The sequence below is a fragment of the Chaetura pelagica genome, unplaced genomic scaffold (genome assembly GCF_000747805.2).
Source record: "Chaetura pelagica isolate M959 unplaced genomic scaffold, ChaPel_1.0 scaffold583, whole genome shotgun sequence".
NCBI classification, from domain to species: domain Eukaryota; kingdom Metazoa; phylum Chordata; class Aves; order Apodiformes; family Apodidae; genus Chaetura; species Chaetura pelagica.
Genome location: NW_009952719.1, coordinates 315,271 through 323,887, shown reverse-complemented (window position 1 = coordinate 323,887; position 8,617 = coordinate 315,271).

The following is an 8,617-nucleotide window of genomic DNA, read 5'->3' as shown; positions in this document are numbered from 1 at the left end:
AGAGGGACAAAGGTACTCCAGTCTGAGCAACCCCCAGAGATCTTGCTTTTCCAAATCCATCAGCTGAAATCAGGGCAGCTCTGATGCTGGGTGGGTTGGTGCTGCCAGCTGCTGGAGCTGGGACCCAGTTTGCATTTGAGACACCTCTTGTGTTAATTACCAGAGCACAGCCATCCCAGCACGGAGAGTTCAGAGCTCTGCACTGAGGGCTCCCTTAACCCACATCGTTGTTTCAGGTGAAAATGTGTTTAACTAAGGAATGAAACCTCTCCTGGTACATCCCCTTGCTTTCCTCTCAGCTGCTGTTGAGCCACAGGTGTTCTCCTGGTCCTGCAGTTTTTTTCTCTTCTCCCAGTGAAGGTTTGATTGACTCATATAACCTCTCAGCTTGGTTTTCAAGGGGACACCCTTGACTGCAGAGCAGAAGAGAAAACTGCTGCCCAAGCTGCTCCAATGCAGAAGTATCATCCATGGGAGTAAAACAGTTTCCTCTCAGACTGGGTGAGAGCCTGTGGCAGCCAGACAGGCACCTCCCTGTCCCTCCACCACGTTTAAAGTCCTGCATTTACAACCTTCCCTGGGTCACACACAGAAATGGGAAGTAAAATTTGCAAATGCAAAAGCTTCTTTCCCAGCACTGTGTTATTTTATACATCCCATGCTGTCACTTCTGGGTGTCCCTGCCTCCATGGGCACCCGAGGAAGTGTGGGGGGGTCCAACCCTTGCTGTCCATTGGCTCTTCCTCCCCATTTCTGGGGTTGATGCAGCCATGGCATCAGGAGCAGCAATCCCAAGGCAGACAAAGAGCAACTCCAGGGCATGAGAGGGGGAGAGGGAACCTCAGTCCCTTGCTTGTTTGCCCAGCCCAGGAGGACAGGGAGTCCCAGGCTAGGGGGGCTGCTTGGCACAGGTCTGCAGCATCCAAGGGGAATCTGGCCAGTGGTCTCTTCTCCCTTCAGCATCTCTGTGTGGGGTGCTGGGGATGGATGGGAGGAACTGACTCAATTTGATGAACCATCTCCTCTCCATTCCCCCAGAGTAAAGCTGTCCCTGCAGGAGGTTTATAATCCTCCTTTGACATTCTTTGGTGTGAGGAAGGAGGGAAATATTTCTAAGCACTATCCTCCCAACGTTGCCTCCATCACTCTGCTCCAGCCCTGCCCTATCTGGCTCTGAGCCAGTCCAGTTAGAAACTGGTGTGCAGCACTGCTTTCCATCTTCCTCCACCCACAGGTGGGCAGGGGGAAAGAGCTTAAGGAGAGGCACAATCTGTGTGACTCTCCTGCCTGAAAGAGAAAACACAAGGATGGGGTTTTCTGTTCCCCACCCCAGCCTGTTTGCCTTTCTAACTGCAGGAAACAGGAGAGTGTCTCCAGCTGCTCCCAGCCATGCAGGGATGCTACAGAAGGACCTGCAAATCACATCCCTGCCTTGAAGCAGCAGCAGGTACCAGATGGACCACCTGACTGTGAGACAGCAGGTGCTCCCAAGCCTGGTTAGTCAAGAGGTCTCTGTCTCCATTTCTCTTCTCAGCATTTCTCTCTCTACCTGGGAAAACTCCATCATCAGGCTGACTTTGAGTCTGCCTTTCCTTTCCCATGGGAGATCCATTCCTCCCCCATCATGCTAGAGCAAGGCACCCAGAGGCATGGCCAGGAGTGACAGAGGGTCCATGAAGCCCACAGCCAGTGGCCACCATCCAGCCTTTCTGCTCTGCTGACATTCCTTATCCCCTGGCAAGATACCCTCTGAACTGAGGGGGATAATGCTTGAGAAGCTTTTCACTGACCATTTTCACTGCTGCTAGGAAAGACAGCCCAAGGGGGCAATCTGAGGGCAGAGTTCTGGTTGTGGACTAAAGGTCTAATGCTAATGGGTAGGAGAGGCTGATGGGACTGACGAGCTCAAGGCCTATAATTAGAGGCTGTTGTCCTAGCAAAGCCAGGGGTAACAAACAGTCTGTGATGGGCAGAAGTCATAGACCTAGGGGAGAGTTTAATGTGATGAGCAGGGTTTACTCAGAGGCACATACTGCGAGGTTGGATAGTTCCAGAGAAAGGTCAGGGTTCCCATCACTATCTTCCCCAGGTTTCTGTGTGCAGCAGCTTGACACGTGCTGGTGATGCTGGGCCACTGTGGCACTCAGGGCAGGAGAGACCAGCAAGGGAGGCATGAACCCTGCCCAGTCCTTGAAGAGCCCAAACAAATGAGCCAGTTGGGCTCAGAGTCCAGGAGCAGGGGGGTTATCAGCACCATGTGGAGTCATAATTCACCCCTCACCCAAACCCATGGCCATGACAGAGGTTCCCTCTGCCTTGAAACATCTCGACCTCCCACTGGGCTGGGACTAGAAATAAAGAGACTGTCCTGATGTGCTGCAGCCCCAGCTTTCCTAAGTGATGGCTGGAGCTACTGTGCCAGTGCTGTATGCCCAGCAGAGTGAATGCTGGGGTGGGCAGGAGAAGGTGTGCATTGCTGTCAGCACATTCAACATCCATACAAACCCTGCAGCCAGGAGGACACCAGTTTCACTGGAGAATGAAGCTGCACCAAGTTAGGGCTATTTTTTTCTTAGGTAGAGGCACTGAGACCCCTTGTAGGCAAGCCCAGAGTCACATTCCCACCAGAGCAGTTCTGCTGGTGGCCTTCCTAGCCTGGAGGTGCCAAAAGCAAAGGAAATATAAGGACAGGTGATCAAAGTCAGTTTAGGGGCTGTAAGTACACACAAGAAAAAGATCACCCCTGTTCTGAAGAGGTTGCAGCACACGGTGTTTCCTTGCTCCTCTTACCTATGTCACCTTACCCACTTAGCCAAGACCTGTGTCATTTGAGAAGCAGTGCTGTCTAAGTGCTGGAACAGAAGGCAGCAGCTTGTGGTTTGGTGCTGTACAGTGGAGACAATGGTGCAATCTGGTCATTACTAGGCCTGTTCATGTTCTTCCCCTTGTCAGCTGCACCAGCACGGTGGCTGGGGACCCAGCTAGGGGAAGAGGTATCTTCTGGGCGTGGGGAGAACCAAAGCTGTGCCCATTTATGGTCATTAAAGATCAGGGATGTGTTGCACATCCTTGCCATGCTGTAATTTATATCAGCTGCCAGAGTTCCCCTTGGATACAGGACCCCTCTGGGCTCCATGGGCAGTGCTGCTGGGTGCTGGTGGGCTGCACCCCCTGGCTGGACACACTGCAGCTCTGTGTGCTTTACCTGAGAGAGAGGAGTTCATTTTTGTGTGCCAAGGGGCCCAGGTGGTGGGTGCTGAGGAAAGGGCAGGTCTCAGAGCAGCCCAGGATCCAAACCTACAGGACAGCTCTCCTCACGACTCCAGAGCCAAGTGCTGTGCTTGTTGTGTCATAAAGCACATGGTGTCTTACGAAAGGCTTCAGAAAAGGCTTCTGGCTTCTCCCTTTGAGGCTGTGGTTGGGAAAGACACTCGTGTGCACCAGCACCTGAATCAACAGGCGTGGGCCAGAGGGCCACATCTGTCCTGGGGTTTGCCCTGGGGCAGTCACATCCACCTGCTCCCCCTTCCCTGGCCTTGCAGGGCTTTTCTGCTCTCTCCCCCAGGAGGAAGCAGGGAGAGGAGGGCAGGGAGGGGAAAGGACCTGCTGCCGTGGCTTGTGACATCTGGGCAGCCCCTCGTGCTGCCCAGCCCAGTGAGATGCTCCAGCTGCAGGCAGGGGTGGCAGCCCCAGTGCCCTCCTGGCTGCTGGGGCAGCCTCTGAAACAGGGCAGCAGGGAGAGGCCAGGAGCTCTGTGTGTGCAAGTTGCATGAGGAGGACTTGTGGCAGTGAGGGGGCTGAGCCTGCCAGAGGTAGCTGATGTGCTTTGGGTTCAGCAAGAACTGGGAGCAAGTGGGGGAGGGCTCCCTGGGATCTCCTTGCAGAGGGGATGGCTTTGCAGTGTGCTCTGATCCTCAGGGGCAGCTTGTTTGGGGATTTGCTTGGTGCTGTGATTTCTAATGGGTGTGCTTATGTATCCCTGTGGTAGAAGCTGAACAGGATCCTTTGGGGAGGATGGCAGCAGCCCTGGGAAGGGGTGGGAGGGGTGGGAGGGAGAGAGGCTTGCAGAGTAGAGCCTGTAAAAGGGGAATGTTCTCAGTGCCTGAGGAGCCAGGAGGGAATCGGGAGCAGGACTGAGTTTGGCAGGAGGAAACTTTGCAGTGGTTCCAGAGGAAGGCAGTGCTCTGGCAGGTTATCTTTGGGTCCTGTAGGACCCTGCTTGAGAGCAAGGCTGAGAAGTCACATCCTTACACCTCCCGTGGCCGTGCAGCATCCTTCAACCTGTGATCCATCAGCCACTGACAAGGTTTCCTACATGACTGCCAGAAAAGGAGCCCTTCCCACTCCCCACCCTGCACAGGGAAGGAAGCACTAATGAAATAAAGCACAATCAAACACCAGAAAGGAAAACTGGCCTGGAGATCCCACACAAGCAGAGGCACAAATTCCCCTGCCCCAGAGCTCAGGTGACCTTGCCATGCAGAATGGCTGGGAAAAGCACCAGCTGAGGCCTTGCCCTCCCTCCAACTCCAGGGCCACGTCCTTCAGCTGACACCCCACGAGCAGGTCCCTGTGTCCTGGTGTCCCATCCCTGCTGTGCTGCTTCCACCCTTGGGCTCCTGGCCCAGCAAACCAGGCTGCTGCTCCCAGCAGGGTGCCAGGGTGTCAATCCTTCTTGTCTCATCTCCTCTGGGATGTTATCCCAGACACCAAGTAAGCAGGAACAGTGCAGGAGTCACCCCTCAGGATTCAGAGGAGCTGATTTGCATTTGCTGCTCATTCAGTTGGGAACTCAACTAGCAATTTGCCAGTGCAAGAGCCGTTATCCCCCAGCTCCCCCCAGTCCTTCTGAGAGTTTGATTTCTCAGCTTACAACAGAACCATCATGGTAGGAATTAATTCTCTGGGGCTAGTATTTCCAGCTATCACACTAGAGAAAGAAAATGCTTTCCTTCTTTCTCAGCATGGCAGGAACAGACTTTCAAAAATGTACCCTGATTTTTAAATACCCTTTTCGCCCGTGGTGTAAATACTAAAATGTGGTGGGTTGGTGGATTTTTTTTGCTCTCCCCTCTCTCCCAGAGTTTAAAAATATCCCTAGCCTGGGGAGGTGCATCTTTCAGTGAGATTTATAATGGCTGCTCTCAAGTGGTGTGGAAAATGAGCCTCCCTCTGCCCCATCCAGCCTGGCACCTTCCAAGAATTTATTTCCTTTATTTGCGTGAGCCTAAGAATACTTAGAGGCTGCATCTCCACTGGAACACTCTTAATTATTTAAGTTTTGTTTATGGCCAGTCTCTGGGGAGCTGACTAGGTCCAGGCTGCTGATGCTTCCCTCCTCTGGGTAATTCAGCCCTGCATTACTGCCCTTTGATAACGACCAACAAATCACAGCTGCTGGATCTATTGCCCGCCGTGGATCACCCCGGCTCCATAAATTGGCTGAGCCTTTGGAAGGAGCCCCGTGTGGCCTCTCCCTGGCAGGGCTGTGCACAGGGCTGGGGAGCAGCGAGCAAGAAGTGGGCAGGGGTTTGTGGGTCACCACAGTGGGGAGCTTGCAGGGCTTTTTGCACAGCACCAAGCGTGGCACCATCCTGACCCAGCTGAGGCTTTGAGATGCGATCGCAGCTCGGCTCGGAGGGGTCAGCAAGCAGCTCTGCTGCCAGTCTCCAGCTCCACACTCCACTTGTGGCTGCCTCTGGATGTAGCCTGACTCTGCACCTCCTTCCCACAGCACCTGCTGCACCAGCACCCCTCAATCCCCACCTCTGTCTCCAGCCAGGTCCCTGCCCAGCTTGGGGCTGAGGTTGAATCTCCCATTAACCTGCTTGGCCAGAGAGTTGCAGCAGTAAAAGGGGCTCTTTTCCCACCCCTGTGCCAAAGCTTCCCAGCAGCACCAGGGGCTGTCCAGATGTCACAAGCAATGGCAGCAGGTCCCTTCCTCTTCCTGCCAGATCCACAGGAATCTGTAGTCTCTGGAGGCCCTGTGGTTGCCAGCACCTCTCCTGTTACACTCCGTGATAAAGGAAAAGCAAGAGAGACTTTGATGATGTTATGACAAGCAACAGAGAGATGGAGTGAAAGCTGTACTCTGCCTATTGTAATTCCAATTAGCAGGGGTAGTGTGGCCAAAGCCTGACAGCTGTATTGATCCAAACTTTGTATGGGGAGACCGTATAATGCAGTTTGCAACTGTCCCTGGGGCATGGGGCCAAGCACATGTACAGCTGTGGGGCAGGAGTGGAGAAGAAAGGCCTGTTTCTAATGGAGCACAACAGGCAACTGCAGCAGTTCACCATCTGAAATGGCAGAGCCAGCCTGGCAGCTAAGCTCTCTCTCTAGGGCTGGATTTACCTCAAACTCTGTGCTGCAAAATCCCGTTGAACCCCTCAGGACCTCTTTCCACCCGCGTGATGAAGCAGGTCTTCTTGGTGTGCACGTGGAATGAGTTTGTCAAGACTCAGTTTCTTCTCTAGGTAGAAATGTACCCGAGTGAAATAACCCAGCAGTGCTCTCCCTGCTGGGGAACAAGAGCCCTGGGAAGAGGGAAGGAAGGAGGGAGGGGGAGTTTCCCTCTTGTGCTTGAAGGCAGCTGCTCAAGGTCAGAGCTGAGGCAGGCTGGCAGGGGCTGTGGGCAGGCTGCTTGTGCAGATGCTGTCTCAGCTGTACCCTTTCTGTAGCTAAGGGGAGGGCTCCAATTTGCTGGTTTGCTGGTATTGATTTGAGACCTTTCACTGGCTTTAAACTTACTCCGGAGATAAAAAAGGCTAAAATGATTCTTTTTAGGGCTATATATTTTATATACTTGGCATCCCAAGTGCTGTGGAGCACCTTGCAGTACCTCCCTGGAAATGGGAATATCTGCTGCCTCACACTGACTTCTACCAGGCGTGAATCAGCTTTTACTCAAAGGGAAAGAATGGCCTGGAGGTGATGGCAAAGGCAGGCTGAGCTCAGAAGGGCTGGCATCACTTCTTGGCTTTGCCACAAGCTCCCTGGAATCTCCTTGGCTAGCTCCCTTCACCTCTGTCTGCCTTTCCTTCTCCAGAGCTGCCTGCAGCAGTCCCTCTCTTTTCTGCTCATATTGCCCTGTGTCTGCAGGGTGCCTTGCACAACTGATCTTGCCCAGGTTACTCTATCCAAGCAGGGAGGCCATTTGCAGAGCACAAGGAAAGGTGACTCCCCTTTCCTTTTGTCATTTTTCCTGGCAGCCAGGAGCCAGCAGCCCAGGGATTTTAGGAGACAAGAAGCATTTTGCATAGATTGATGTACAAATACTCTGTCAGTGCAAACACTGGACCCAGTTTCTTACTGTTCTGTGTTATAGGGAATCATGCACCAGACAGGACAGGTGGCAGGGGCTCAGATTGTGCCCTGTCCTTGGTGGATTTGCTGTGAATGATGAGGCAGGAAGGATGGCTGGATGCTGGGGACAGTCATGTCAGTCTTCAGCTATTGCAATGTGTTTTGCTTTTACCACTCCTGTCCTAGGTGGCTGTGAGCAGGTTGCATAACACCTGAGTTGCCCTGGTGCAGGATGCAGATAACAGAGATATCCTTCCTGCCTGGTGCATGAACAAGCACTTCCCAATACCCTTCCAGAAGAGAGGGCACATAGCAAGGCAAACCCAGGCCCATGAGCCATGCAGCTTGTTCCACGTGTGAGCCATCACATGGTACTGATTATTGTTGCCTCAGACAGCAGATGGATTTAAACAAGTGTCTTTATGCTAGAAAAGCTTTCTAGTCTATCTCCTGGGTAGATTACGATTTTAGCCATATGCAAGAGTCTGTGGCATTCCAAGTCTGGGAACAAACATCCCTAGGAAAATGTGTACAATGGCAAGCCCTTGCTTTTTTATGGCCAAAGAAGCTGCGAGAAGGAGGGAAAGAAGGTTCATATCCCAGCTCCCTGGAAGCTTGGAGCTGGGAGGCTGCAGCCCAGTATGAAAGCAAGGCTCAGTGATTGCCTCCTGCCTGCCTGGGGTCCATCTGCAGCCCCCTCCTCACCCCTCCTGCCCCAGGGTGCCCCAGCAAACCAGGCTGGCACTGTTTCAGACTGGGTGAGTTATTACCAAACCCGGTCGAGACAGAGAGAGAGAAATGGAGGGTTTAAAGTTTGATAATTGTTAATTATTAGCCAAGCTTCCCGTGAGACTTTCTGGGAGAAAGACATGCCTCTTTTTTTTTTGCAAAGGTTTTTCGTGGCCCATTAGTCTCTGTCCTGGCCATGCTCAGTCTTTTCTTTCTGCTTTCTTTCTGCCTCCAGTGGGATTAATAAAGAGCTGCTGGAGAGCTTCTTATCTAGCAGCTGAATAATGTTTGCAGTACAGGGAGGGGAGGCAGCTTTGGCCTCGGAAAGGGAGCAAGAGGGGAGAAAGAGAAAGATGGACTGTTGGGGCAGGGGGAGGGTGTGGGCCAGGCTGGGCTGTGCTGGCGCGTGGGAAGCGGGCACGGCTGCTCCTGCACCCAACCTGTTCTGCAGAGAGAAGCTGTGGGTTCCCAGGGCTCCTCAGGTTGGGGGAGAGAAAGGGCTGAACCCAAGAGCCGGCAGAGAAAATCCTGGGAACCCCATCAGGAGGAAAGGAGGAAGGGAGGAAGGGAGGAAGGGAGGAAG